The following is a 13,200-nucleotide window of genomic DNA, read 5'->3' on the forward strand; positions in this document are numbered from 1 at the left end:
AAGATTTTATCTTAGAAATCTTATGGCCACAAATGAGACATATATCCCACTAATAAAAATAATAATAAAATATTATTTTAAATTAAAAAAATTAAGAAATTAAGAAAAAAAAAAAAAAAAAAAAAAGGTGGCCGGCCACCCCCATTTTGGGTAGGGGTGGCTCAAGCTGGCCACCCCCATCTTGCAAAAAGGGAGTGGCCGAACCACCCCCATCTTGCAAAAAGGGAGTGGTCGAACCCACCCCCATAGGCCATGGGGGTGGTTCGGCCACCCCCTATGGTGGTTAGCCACCCTTTTTTATTTTTTTCTTAATTTTTTTATTAGTGGGATATGTGTCCCATTTGTGCCCATATGATTTTTGAAATGAAATCTTAGCTATAAACTGAATATTCTTAAATCCATAATAGATTGGAGAGAATCATGTTCCGGAGAGGAGGGAGTGGAGTAATTAAAGTGGCCACGAATACAAAATATTGGGATATTGATAGCCATCAGAATCATTATTATCAAATAAACACATGATCGCCAAAAGATTGTAGGTTTATTTATTTATTTATTATTTTATCTTTTCCCAATCGAAACTAGAGTTTTTGCAAATAGTCTTTGCCGCCAAACAGTTCTTAGAAAGTGTTAGTAACTTAAGAAATTAGAAATATATGAATTAATAATAATTAAAAGAAAAATCTTTTTTATAAAATTTCAAATTTACTCTTAACATGGGTCACTTTGTGACCTGCCGTGGGTCAGTCATGGGTTTGCTGACCCACAGCTAGGTGATCTCATGTGACCCACATATCAATAGATTGACCAGTCAGTTTTTTTTCTTTTTTAGTTGAGCATATTTTGGTAATTTATAATTAAGGTATCATTTAAGATTTAATAGAAAATTCTAATAGATTGAAGACATTGCAAATAATAAAAAGTTTGATACCATAAATTAAGATTTTTTATTCTTTAGGAAGATAATTTCAAGACGTGTTGAAGTTCAAAGAGTGCATTTTTTGTGAAGTTTTTCCTAAATAAAATAAAACTGAGTTAGAAGAGAGAAAATCGCAAGTTTTATAGGCTCCAAAATATATCATAAAATGTTGGACAAGGTGATATTGCGAAACAATTAATTCTACTAATATTCGTTCGCAAAGCAGCCACAGGGCCAAGCACTGCAAGATGGGGCGAACTCTATCAATGTTCTATTTTTTCCCATATATATATATGGCTGCAGACAGCTAGTAAATATAAACTCGAAAACCAGAAGATGGTTTTTCCTTTTCCTTTCTTTCTCAATAGCGAGAAGAACAATAATGTTAAAATTTGAGCAGCATAGATCAGCGAATAACTGAGCTAATTCTTGTGTGCCAATATCAGATTTCTGTTTGTTTTATAACAAAATTGTCAATAATCTTAACAGTACGAAGTGGGTCCTGCTGTGCAGCAGCTGCAATCCATTTGCTGGGGACCCTTCTACGGTGACTCAATACCTCAGGTTGATCTCTTTGCTCCGATTCCCATCGGGTATCCACCTTCCATTCCTTCGGGACCTGCATCTCAAACAGTTGCATTTAAGACTAAGCTACAAAACCAAGAAATGTCTTTCAAAACCCAGATCAAACAAGCTCATTTGAACCAACCCCGATCTAAACTCCAAGGTATATTAATTTGTTCTTGTTAAATGTTGATTTGTATTCTCTAAATCAATAATATTTTTTAACTATCACATGTACAGCTCTATAAACCAATTGAAAAGATCACCACTTTAAAAACGAGGGTGAAAGCTCTGCGTTTAAGAAGCAGTTTCAATGATACCCAAACCGAACAATATTGGTTTCTTACCTCATCAACCGCGAGGGTGAAAACTTCAAGATCACCATTGGGATTGATATGAAATCTTGTGAATGCCTTGTAATCAGCAATCCTAAGAGAGGAGAATGCCTCGTCATAGTGCAAGTTAAACCAGTTGACGCAGACGTACAAGTAGCTTCCAAAAACAAAGGAAACTGCGGGGGTTGCCAACACCCAGAAATAAAGGAAGACAGAAGCATAATAAATTATGGCACCCCATCGAGACATGGATTCCATCCCATTCTTGCAAATATTGCTCCGCCCCACAGCCATGAGCTGATAATAATTTCATATAGATGTACGTACCTTAATTAGTAAAGAAGAAGAAAGAGAAGCATCGATATTTTCTGGAACAGGGAGAGCGTTTTGTGTTTCTTACCTCTGGCACATCAAATGCAGACATGAGATACTTGATACCCGCCGGATAAAGGCCCAATGTCCATTGTTTTATAGGATCTAGAATGTGAGAAGGAACGGAAAAGCGCCGAAGAAATACTGATCGGTACCACCGATATAAAGAGTCATAGCCTGATCAAGAAAACATACTATGTTTGAGTTATTTAGTCCGCTATTCTTGGAGTAATGTTAGAAACTATACTTTTATCACATTTCGCATGCGATGCATATTATTCCTTCAATTTATTCAACCTCATTTGCAGGGTGGTCGGATAAATTGGAATGAAAATGTGTTTTGAATGTAACGAATGAAAAATAGGCAAAACTTGCCTGAAGTTGCTAGTAGTTTATGCCGGACAAACGTCTCAACACCAATTTCCAAAGCCAGTATAAGAATTAAAGCTGCGGCCAAGTGCGCAGCAACATGGAGAATTCCGATCACTACCCGTGTCTTCCATGGTACTTTCGAGGGTACAAATGCAAATGCTAGGATTAGCAGCAGTATAGCACCTCCTAGAGACACATAAGAGTGCTCCAGCATGTATATGAAAGCCTTCCACAGCGTGCCAGAGAAACTCCACAAGAAACCCGAAAGTGAATCTACTTCAAATATGTGGTCAAGCTTACACTGAAGAGGGACAAAGCAACTTTATAGGCATGTTTAAGTTGTTTCATTTCAAGAGTTAAAGAGAGAGTCCTAATTGTCACGAAACTACTATAAATTTGAATGAGGGAAAATATAAAATAACTTTTCAACTAATCACGCGATTTCAATTTACTCGTTTTTTAAATTCTTTTTAGTGCTTTTTACTTCAATCAAAACAGCTCAGCAATGGGGATGACTCATAGCCACCCCCAACTAACTGGTGGCTCGCTTGACCAAACAAGCGAAGGGGTGGCTGTGCACAAGCAAATTAAAAGGGGTGATGCCAACCGGCCCCTTTGATTGGGGTGGCCCGCATGACCACCATTTTATTAAGGAGTACGTGGTTGTGATCGGCCTTGCGGGCCGGGGGTGGAGGAATGGCTTCTCCTCGATCCCCTCTCCATTTTTTTTTTTTTTTAGATTTTAATTTTCTAATAAAAAAAAAAATTAATTTTTAATTGATGTGGCAAAACTACTCACATACATATAGCATGAGGTCATTAACGTCACGTAAGCATTTTTGCACAGTTTTGGATGGAAAGAGTGAAATGAAAAATGCAAAAAAATTAAAAAGTCAAAAATCGAGAGATTAAATTAAAATGGTGTGATTACTCATGAAATTATTGTATATTTTCTCTTTGAATAATCATTAGGATGAGAGCATAATTACCTGTGGGAACATAGAAAAGACTAATATAAAGTATATAATCCCACCAATAAAATCAAATTGCCAATTCTCTCTTCGGAAATTTGAAATATTTCTTAAGGCAAGCTGCACAAAATCAATATGATCTTGTAAGCAAGAAGCCGAAGAAAATGCTATAAAATTTCAGCTTGGTGCAAAGAGAAAACAGAAAAAGAGAAAATAAAATTGCAAGAGTATGTACCTTTTTAGACACCTCTAAAGAAGGATAAGCTGATTTCCGCCGGTTGGAGACTCCATGAGATTTACTAAAATCACGAAAGACATGGCCCATGGGTGGGATGCGCAAATGCTCCACCACAACCATTTACAAGTAGATGTTGCGGATAAATCGGCTGTGAAGGATCTGAGTCAACTGGCCTATCCAACGAGCTGTGCCGCATATAATGATGTATGTCCCCGGCAATTCGAAGCTTACACCTTTCTTTCAAAATGTTGCATATCAGCTCGGAGACATAATTTTTGGAATCACGATTTTCGTACCAGTCAAGAAGCCAATCTGGTTGGTGTGTCATGATGATCACAGACTCTCTCTCTCCAACCTTAATTACACATGGACACACCAGGAACCCGAAGTCACCAAGAGAAAATGAGAAAGAAAGAAAAAAATGTTCTGGAGCAATTAATATGATTATCATGTACTAATTTAATGCTTTGATAGACTATACAAAAGGAAAATTAGAAAATTAAATACCGTTTCCCTGGCTAGTTTTGAAAAGAATTGGAATTGATCCCTGTCGATATCAACCTCCAGTGCAAGATCAAGACCAAATATCCACCATCCTTTTGGAAGCTGCAAAGCAAAATAACTCTTCTTTTGAGGCAAAAACCACCCGCCCAGCCAGCTCTTATGACATATATTCCTCGTAAAGGTACGAAGTCCATCAAACCAATCTGTGCGCCAATAGAAAATATAGTATTACCCAATAATGCATGACAATCTAAACGGAAACAAAACAAGAATGGTTTCCAAGAACCCTTCTCTTTTTGTTGGCGAAAAGAACCTAATTCAGAATTAGGCTCAAGCTAAAAAGTAAGACCAACCATGGTTTCCGGGAATAATAAAACACTGAGGTCCATCACCATGCACAGCATCCTGGTCAATCGGCGGCTGAAGAGCATACTCGAAAGGACGAAAGAGTCGCCTCTCATATGTGAACTCTGACGGATTAGGATACCTATAAATTATAACAGAACCAAAATTTTAAAAATTAATCAAACATATTTGGCAAAAACAGTATATGACCATATTAGTTAAAATATGAATAGTCAACTCACGCAAGATCCCCTCCAATGAGCAGTAAGTTTCCACGTTGTAAGCGAAGGCCTGAATTAGTGTAACAAATGGAAGGCTGAGCAAGTAGCCTTGCCAGAGTATAGGTTGAGTTCCCACCATCGCCGGTATCAGCCATAAAGTCAAACCATAGTTCTTCCTCTTTACTAAATTGAAGATATAGAAAATCTCCTTGCTGGGCTCCATCTTCAAACCGATTCGTTGTTGCCTGAAGATGAAAATATTTGGGAGAAAGGGGAAGATAAAAGATACCATAACATTATTATGCAAAACCAGATAATTTTTCTTTTCCCGACAAAAATTAAGAAGAAGGAAGAGAACTCATTGGCATTACCGGTACCGGATCTAAGAACTGAAGAGAGATTAATTTTATCGCCTTATTAAACATCGATCATAAAAGAAAACAAATTAACATACGAAAAATAATACCTGCAATATACGCATGTCAAAGCGACCTAGGAAGATGTTTACTGATACGAGGAGGTCGAAAACAGTCTTATACAGGTCAGCTGATGTTCTGCAACACGTAGCCATGCACGATCAGAACAAAAACAACTACTTGAAAATCTAATTAACATGCAAATCCCCACCCTCCAAAAAGAGAAAAGATGACATATTATATATATATATATATATATATATATATATATATATATATACACGTACCCTGAATACCAGGGAACCATATCTAAGAAATCAGGCTTCTTATGCTTTTCCTTCTTCTCGTATTCCTCGCCTCCTGACCTGAGCAAAAGAGCTTATTAATTAGAGAACACTCTCAGTCCAGCTGATCATCCAGGCAATTGATCAGGTTTAGGTTCTAATTCATGTGCAAGCTACAAAACAGTACTACTTACTCAAATGACCTCTCCGCTATATAATTGGCAATGTAAAGGCCTACAAGTGTGGTCCATGACGAGTAGACCAGATAGATTTCATCCGATGAACTCGTAGCCGACCCACTCCAAGAAAACTGATATATAAGAGGAAAAAAAATACAGAAGAAAAGAAAGAATAAAAGTATGATGGAGTATGGTTACATACTAGAAATGGGTCTTGGGCTTAACTTAGCGCAAAAGCTAACTCAAAAAAGCTAGCTCAAGAGTTGATGTTTCCCCTCACCTTATAAATGGCTCATCTCCTTAATATTCAAGCAATGTGGGACTTTCAACACGCCCCCTCACGTGTGGCGGGAGGACATCCAAGCCAACACATGCGACAATGGGTGACGGTAGGCCACAGCCAATTAGGCTAGATACATGTGGTGGGAGGACATCCAAGCCAACACGTACAACAATAAGAGACTGTGGGTCATAGCCAATTGAACTTGGCTTTGATACCATATCAAGAAATAGAACTAACAAAGAATTGAGAGAAAAATTCTCTTGTGAACTTCATTCAATGAAAAACTGCTAACTATATAACAATAAGTTGTTATTTACAAACTAATCTTAACAGAAAGAATAACAGTTTTAACCATCCTATCAGTAGCAACCCATCGCTTTAGTGTTTTCAAACTGTCGTGAGTACGATCGATCACACTACCAAAGAGTTATCATTTCTTTTCTGATAATGCGATCGATCACACTTATTAGCAGTGCTCAATTGCGCTCGATTGCAATTACAGAAACTCAAAATACTTTGAGTTCCTGATACGAATGAAAAATCCAAACTTAGGAAAATGCTACTTGTATTAAGACTTTATCAAATAAAATTTAGTGAAACCTCTTCAAACTTCTACCCAAATAGTAATATTCAAAAGAATTTAAAGAATTGCAATTGATCCCCTTTAAGTACTACTTAACCTCCTCTATTAATATTTTCTCTAAAATTCGAACAAAAAATGTGTCGCGTGACTCAAAATATTCATTATACCCTTGGATGAGATAAACAATTCAAAGAATTTTTTAAAAAAAAACCTATGAGAGGAAACGCAAGGGCCAAGGCTTAGCAATGACTCTCCAGGCCCAGAGACTCATGGTCAATATGGAGGGTCAAGCCCACAATACGTCTGTCGTGGAGAGTCATTGGTCTCTAAAGAGTAATGTTACAAGTTCCTCTTGAGTCCCTCCAAGAATGATGTGACTATTAAAATCACTATTAGATTTGTGATTGATCATTATTGGATTTTGATCAAATAATGATTTTAATAGACACATCATTCTTGAAGTGACTCAAGAGGGACACAAGAGAGACTTATAGAATTACTAGTCTCGAAACCCACGGTTTGCATGGAGAGTTGTGGGTCTCTAGACCCAACCACGGTCTGGTTATGGGTCATGGCCGGCAATGAAGGTTTTTTTGTTAACTTTTTTAATCTAAAGACATAATTTTATTTTCACACATTTGATAGTTAGGGGATGTATAATAGACATTTTACTTCACACGTGGGACTCGTGATGTATTTTCTGTCCAAGATAACATCAAATGCTAACATAGGATGAGGCAAATAAAAAGTGCCTAGTAGTTTGAGGTGATCAATTTCAACTTTTTAAAATTTGTGAGAAATTGCAATTTAGCTCAAATTTAAAAGGGATATCTGAATAATTAGTAAATGACATGGCAATGCAAGCTAGGGACAGCTAAATTTTGGTGTACTTCCATTCTTAATAAAATTATAACAATAGAACTACTTAACAATGGTATATTATTGGCAGTATGATCGTACCTGGTAAATAACAAATGTTCTCCCGTAATTATCCCACATGTAAAAAAGCGGATAATAATAAATACTCGCAGACTCAACCGGACGAAGCCAAGATGAGCAGAGTTGGTCTTTCAAATTTCGTGGCTCAAGCGGTGTCTCACTACAGTGACTCAGAAAAACACAGCAGGCTATACTGACAACCTTCAAAGCATGAACAATATTAAATTATTAATTATCAAGTTTACAAAAACCCTCAACAATATGCTATATATATATATATATATGTGTGTGTGTGTGTGTGTGAATATATACCAAAGAGAAATGATTGATTTTTTTTTCTTTCTCTATTAATCATTGATCCCGTTCAACTATTGCAAATTCGTCGGACGGGAAAAGTACCATTGAGAAAGACCAATATATATATAGCATTTATGCGTACCAAAAGCGTCTTTAGGACTTACAACAGAAAGTCGGCCAATGGTCCACATATCTGGCCACTTTCGAGCCTCACGTGAAAAAAAGTACCGAAGACCATCAAAAATGGAGTGGAAGACAAGAAGGCAGAGAATTGAAGAGGCAAAAGTTGTCAAAAATAGAGACAAATTCATTCTCATATACACTCCCATTGACTGAGAACTAGGAAGATGATACACAGCTGCTACTAAAAGCCAGGATACGTACCTACAAAAGTAAATTTCCAAATATTATAATGATTAATTAACACGTACACACACACACACATATATATACACACACATATGTTCGGTAAAAACACAAGCATCAAAAGATTGATCAGAGTAATATATATTTACCACTTATTGAAATTTGAATAGCTTGGTTTCCCTATCAATGGCTGGGAAAAGAATCGGAAGAATCGGACCCATGGCTGTAAAAAGATGAAGAAGGCTCTAAACAAACAGATATGCACAGTCCACATTACAATGCTGTTGTCATCGTTAAGAGTATGCATAATGTCGAACAAGATAAAAAATATGCAACTCAGAGCTGCAACCACTACGGCATGATGTGAAAGCTCAGGTTGGTAGGGGTATGTGTCGGTTTTGAATGTTCTTAGAAGCTTCTCCATTAAGTTCGTCATAACCCTCTTCATCTTCTTGAGGGCCTCCATTAAATTGCTTGCCCTAGATAGTTCGTCTTGTTACTTGATCACTTGATTCAACATACAGGCAAAGCTTCAGAATTCTGTGAAAATGAGCCATATATAAAACAAGTACTCCCAAACACTACTTTAGACAAAACCAAAAATACTTAGAAACTAAATTAAAACAAAAAAGAAAAGAATATTCCAAGTACTAAAGTTGGTGAGAAATTATTAAACAAGAAAAGGAACATGCATACATGTCCTAATATATTAATGTAAAATGGCTCACATGCCAGGAAAAAAAACGTAAAAAGGCTCACATAAATGAAACAACGGGAGGACAGAACCAGATATTCATACAAGAAACAGTAGAAAAGCATTTCTCAAATGGAAAAGCGATCAATCAGAGCCCGATACTAAAAAGGGTCACAAAGATCGATCCAAAAAAAAATTCATGAGAGAGAGAAGAGAGGTACTTACTTGGGAGGCAAGGCGAGGAAAGAAGATGAAGCTAGATCACCAATTGTAAAGACGAAATAAAATGCGAAAAGAACTTAACCGACTTGTGCGATCTGTATTGTTTTTTCCTTAATTTAATCTGTTAGAATATACTATTAATTCTTACTTTCATAACAAATGGGAAATAGTACAGTTTTTTAGTCTAATAGTTGATTTTTACCATTGGATAATATGGAAAAGTTTGGTAAACGTGAAAAAAAAAAAATGGTTAATAACTTTTTTGGTACTTGAGTTTTAATGTTTTTATTTTTTATTTTTTCTTTGGGTTTTAAAACATGACAAATTTAGTACCTCATATTTTGAAAAAAATCGAATCAATTAATATCCATTAACGGAAGTCCACATCATCGCCGTGTAATCATATTATATAGCGACATGTGTTCACCTTAAAAACAATTAAAAAAAAAAAAAAACCTAAATGGTAAATCCACGTTGGTATAACATTAAACAAAAAACTGAAATAATTTGACATTTTTCCCCATTTTTCCCATTGTCGTCGGCCTAGAGTTCAGACTAACCGGTTTTCACCAAAATTATCTAGGATTGTGATTTAGTAGGAAAAAAATGCTGGATCTCAATCAGAGCGTGCATGGGTTCAACGAATTTGAAGAGGGAGCAGAGAAGAGAAAGGAGTTCATTGTTGGAGAAGATAGGTTCTTGTTGTTGATGATGATGATGCATGGTAGTGGGTATGGAAATCAAAAGGGTGGGCACGAAGGAGGACTTAGGTGTTTTTGGGGAAAGGATCAATGAGGTGGTGAAGGAGGCCAGGTTGGGTAGACGACGAGGGAGAAGGAGATTTACCATTTAGTTTTTTTTTTTTTTTTTTTAAAGGTGAACACGTGTTGCGATATAATATGATTATGTGGTGATGACATGGACTTCCGTTAGTGAAAAATTGACAGAAATTAACGGAAGTGGTAATTAGGTCTTTTCCAAAATCTAAGGCACTGAATTTGTTATGTTTTAAAACCTAAAGAATATATATATATTTTAAAACTCAGAGACTAAAACCAAAACAATTATTAACCTACATATTTTTTTTAGAATATTTGAGCTTTTAGGATAAACGTTACTGTCTATGACAGCAAGTTAAGTCAAAATAACAAACAAATAAATATTTGAATAAGAAAATAGAAATCAAATGATTAGACGTGGGTGCTTATGCGAATATTCCAAGTAACATGGGAAAGAAACTTTATGTACTTCAAAAAGCCCATACAAATGGAATCAGAGGTCGAAAAAAAGCAGAAATTCATGCTACAAAAACTTTGGCTAATCAAATTGAAAAACAATCAACCGAACACCAATTATAAGAAGCACAACCTCAAAAATTAAGAAAGAAATTCGTGAGATAGAAAGAATGAGGCACCTGCGAACTCGGTAGCTAACTTGGTTGAACACCAATTATAAGAAGCACAACCTTAAAAATTAAGAAAGAAATTCGCGCGTGAGATAAAAAGAATGAGGTACCTGCGAACTCCGTAGCTAACTTGGCAAGGAAAGAAACGATTAAATGAAGAGCTAGCAATGGTTCGGAGAAACGAAGATATATAAAGAAAAAAGCAATCAACACGTACTGTCTCTCAATATATATACCATCGATCGTTCTAACCTTTGACTTTGGTGGAACCAACACATGCCACCAACCATCACGCTACGAGGAAGTTTGGGCATATTCTAATAGAACCCGGCTCCAGTCCTGGGATTCCAAAGGTGTAAACGAGAGACAAAGAGAGAGAATTTTTGTCTTTAGAGTAGACTTATTCGATCTTAAAAGATAAGAATGCCATATATGGAAGATTGCTCGAAGTTCACAAAATTCTAGTTCACACGCAGAGGCAGAGGCGCAGAGCATTAATTTTGGTTACCTCGTCAACAATATATATATATATATTAAACGTGTGTTGCGTGTGTGTATATATATTCAATATAATTTATTTAAGACCAAGAGATAGTCTTCCTTCTTTACGGTTGACTTGTAATTATGAGCCACCGCATTCGTCTAGAAAGCAGTGGACTTGTAAAGATTTATAAAGATACGGTTGACTAAAATTTATAATAGATACGGTTTATTTAAGACCAAGCTATACACACTCTCACCTTCCTTTGCGCGCTAATTTTTTTTTTTTTATATATATATATATATATATTTATAGGTAATTTTTAAAATTATCATTAAATTAAAATTTAATAAAGATTTATCATAAAATTAATGATAACTTTAATAGATACTATCATATCGACATTATAATTTCTAACATTTCTCATATCTTATGGCTAAACTTATTATAGTCTTAGAGCACTATTTGCAGTCTTACTACAATTATTTTTTGGTTATTTTGGTGAGGTAATTTGGTAAAAGTGGTTAAAAACTCTAATTTTCAATATTAATAGTGAATAATGTTCAATCACCTATTGAATAAAAAAGTAATTTCTTTCTCTCCTTTTTTGTTTTTTTGTCTTTTTTCACTCTCATCCTTTAATAGTTAGAGAAAAAAATAAATAAATCTTTAAAAAATAGTATTTAAATGAAATAGTTAAAGTTGATTGTTAAAATAATGAGGCTGTCAAGTACTCTAAAAAGATGAATTGTTAAAATATATATAAAAAAATATATAATTTTAATTATTTTGGTTAGTAAAATTTTGTACAATTTTTATTTATATTTAAAACTCTTATGTACATTATTGCTCAGCTTAAAAAGCAATCAAACGTACTATCGTTAGGACTGATTTAATTTGGGAACTTCACGTCATACTGCTGACGATGAGGATTGACGTATCTTGTCATGAATTTCTTACCAAACCTTGGTGACTTGTATTTGTATATGGACGTACACTATACGGCTTCTAGTTCTCCTTCCTTTTCCTTTTTTTTTTTTTTTTTAATTTTTTTTTTTACACTTTTCCTTATTCTTTTATTTCATTCTCCTTTTTTCCTTTTAAAATAAAAACATTAACAAATGCTTCAAAACACAAAGAAAAGTCTAAATAGCATATTTTGATCGCACCATGAATTATTTTACTATGCGGCTGATGTGGTACTGTCAATTCACTATTAATTTTTTTTTTTCTTTCACATTTTTAATTAAAATTGATTCAAGGGTGGATCATAATAAGATAGTGGTGGGTTGATATATGTTTTATAGCATTCATCAAAACCTTCAAATAATTCAAGCACAAAAATAATTTTCGTTTTTTATATCATAACTTATTTTCAAACCAAACACAAAAAAAAAAAAAAAAAAGCACTTTTAGCACAATTTTTACCACTTTATAAAGAATAACAAAAAACGAGTTGCTAGAAAATGTTAATATCGATTATCCCACATTCCCTTAATTTCTTTTTTCTATTATTTTGCTCTCATGGTCAGCTTTTGCTGGCTAGGAAAAATCTTTTGTTGTGCTGCTATCAGCATTGCCAATCTTTTTGTCTGATAACGAATCGGTCAATAATCTTAACAGTGTCTTAACGGTCCATGGGATCATCCTATTTGCCCCGAAGACGTCTAGAATCCTATGACGTTTTCTACGCGGGTTTTCTAAGACGAGTAGCTCATGGCCCATGGGGCCACCGGCTGGAGAAAAATTGCAAGACTGGGAACATCAACTTGGACTGACATCGACATCAACTTGGAAAACAAATTTAAACACTCTTTGAAATCTCAAATCTCTATTCAAATAATAGTTAACTAATCTAACAAATTTTTACATGTGGCCTACTACTAATATACACTTTTCAAGGATTTGGCTTAGGTGCGGTAGTGCAAAACTACTGCACCATGCAGTAGCCCAAAATGACCCAGTTTTGGGCAATAATTTTTTTTTTTTTAAGTAATAATATAATATTTATTAAATATTATAAAAATCAATAATTAAAAAACTAAAAATATTAAAAAAGAAAAAGAAAAAAGCCATCCCTTGGCCAAAAATGGGGTGGCCGGACCACCCCAGTTTGGCCAAGGGAGTGGCTAGAGCCACCCCATGGCCGGTCTAGGGGTGGTTCATCCACCCCCATGGCCAAGGGGGTGGTCCGACCACACCCCAAAAGG

General features: G+C 35.3%; 1 pseudogene; it reads right to left on the reverse strand.

The window, feature by feature from the left end:
* Nucleotides 1-1,225: 1,225 nt before the first annotated feature.
* Nucleotides 1,226-8,664, reverse strand: LOC132185738 (uncharacterized; annotated as a pseudogene).
* Between the last annotated feature and the right edge of the window lie 4,536 nt (nucleotides 8,665-13,200).

The sequence above is a fragment of the Corylus avellana genome, chromosome ca6 (genome assembly GCF_901000735.1).
Source record: "Corylus avellana chromosome ca6, CavTom2PMs-1.0".
In the NCBI taxonomy this organism is placed as follows: domain Eukaryota; kingdom Viridiplantae; phylum Streptophyta; class Magnoliopsida; order Fagales; family Betulaceae; genus Corylus; species Corylus avellana.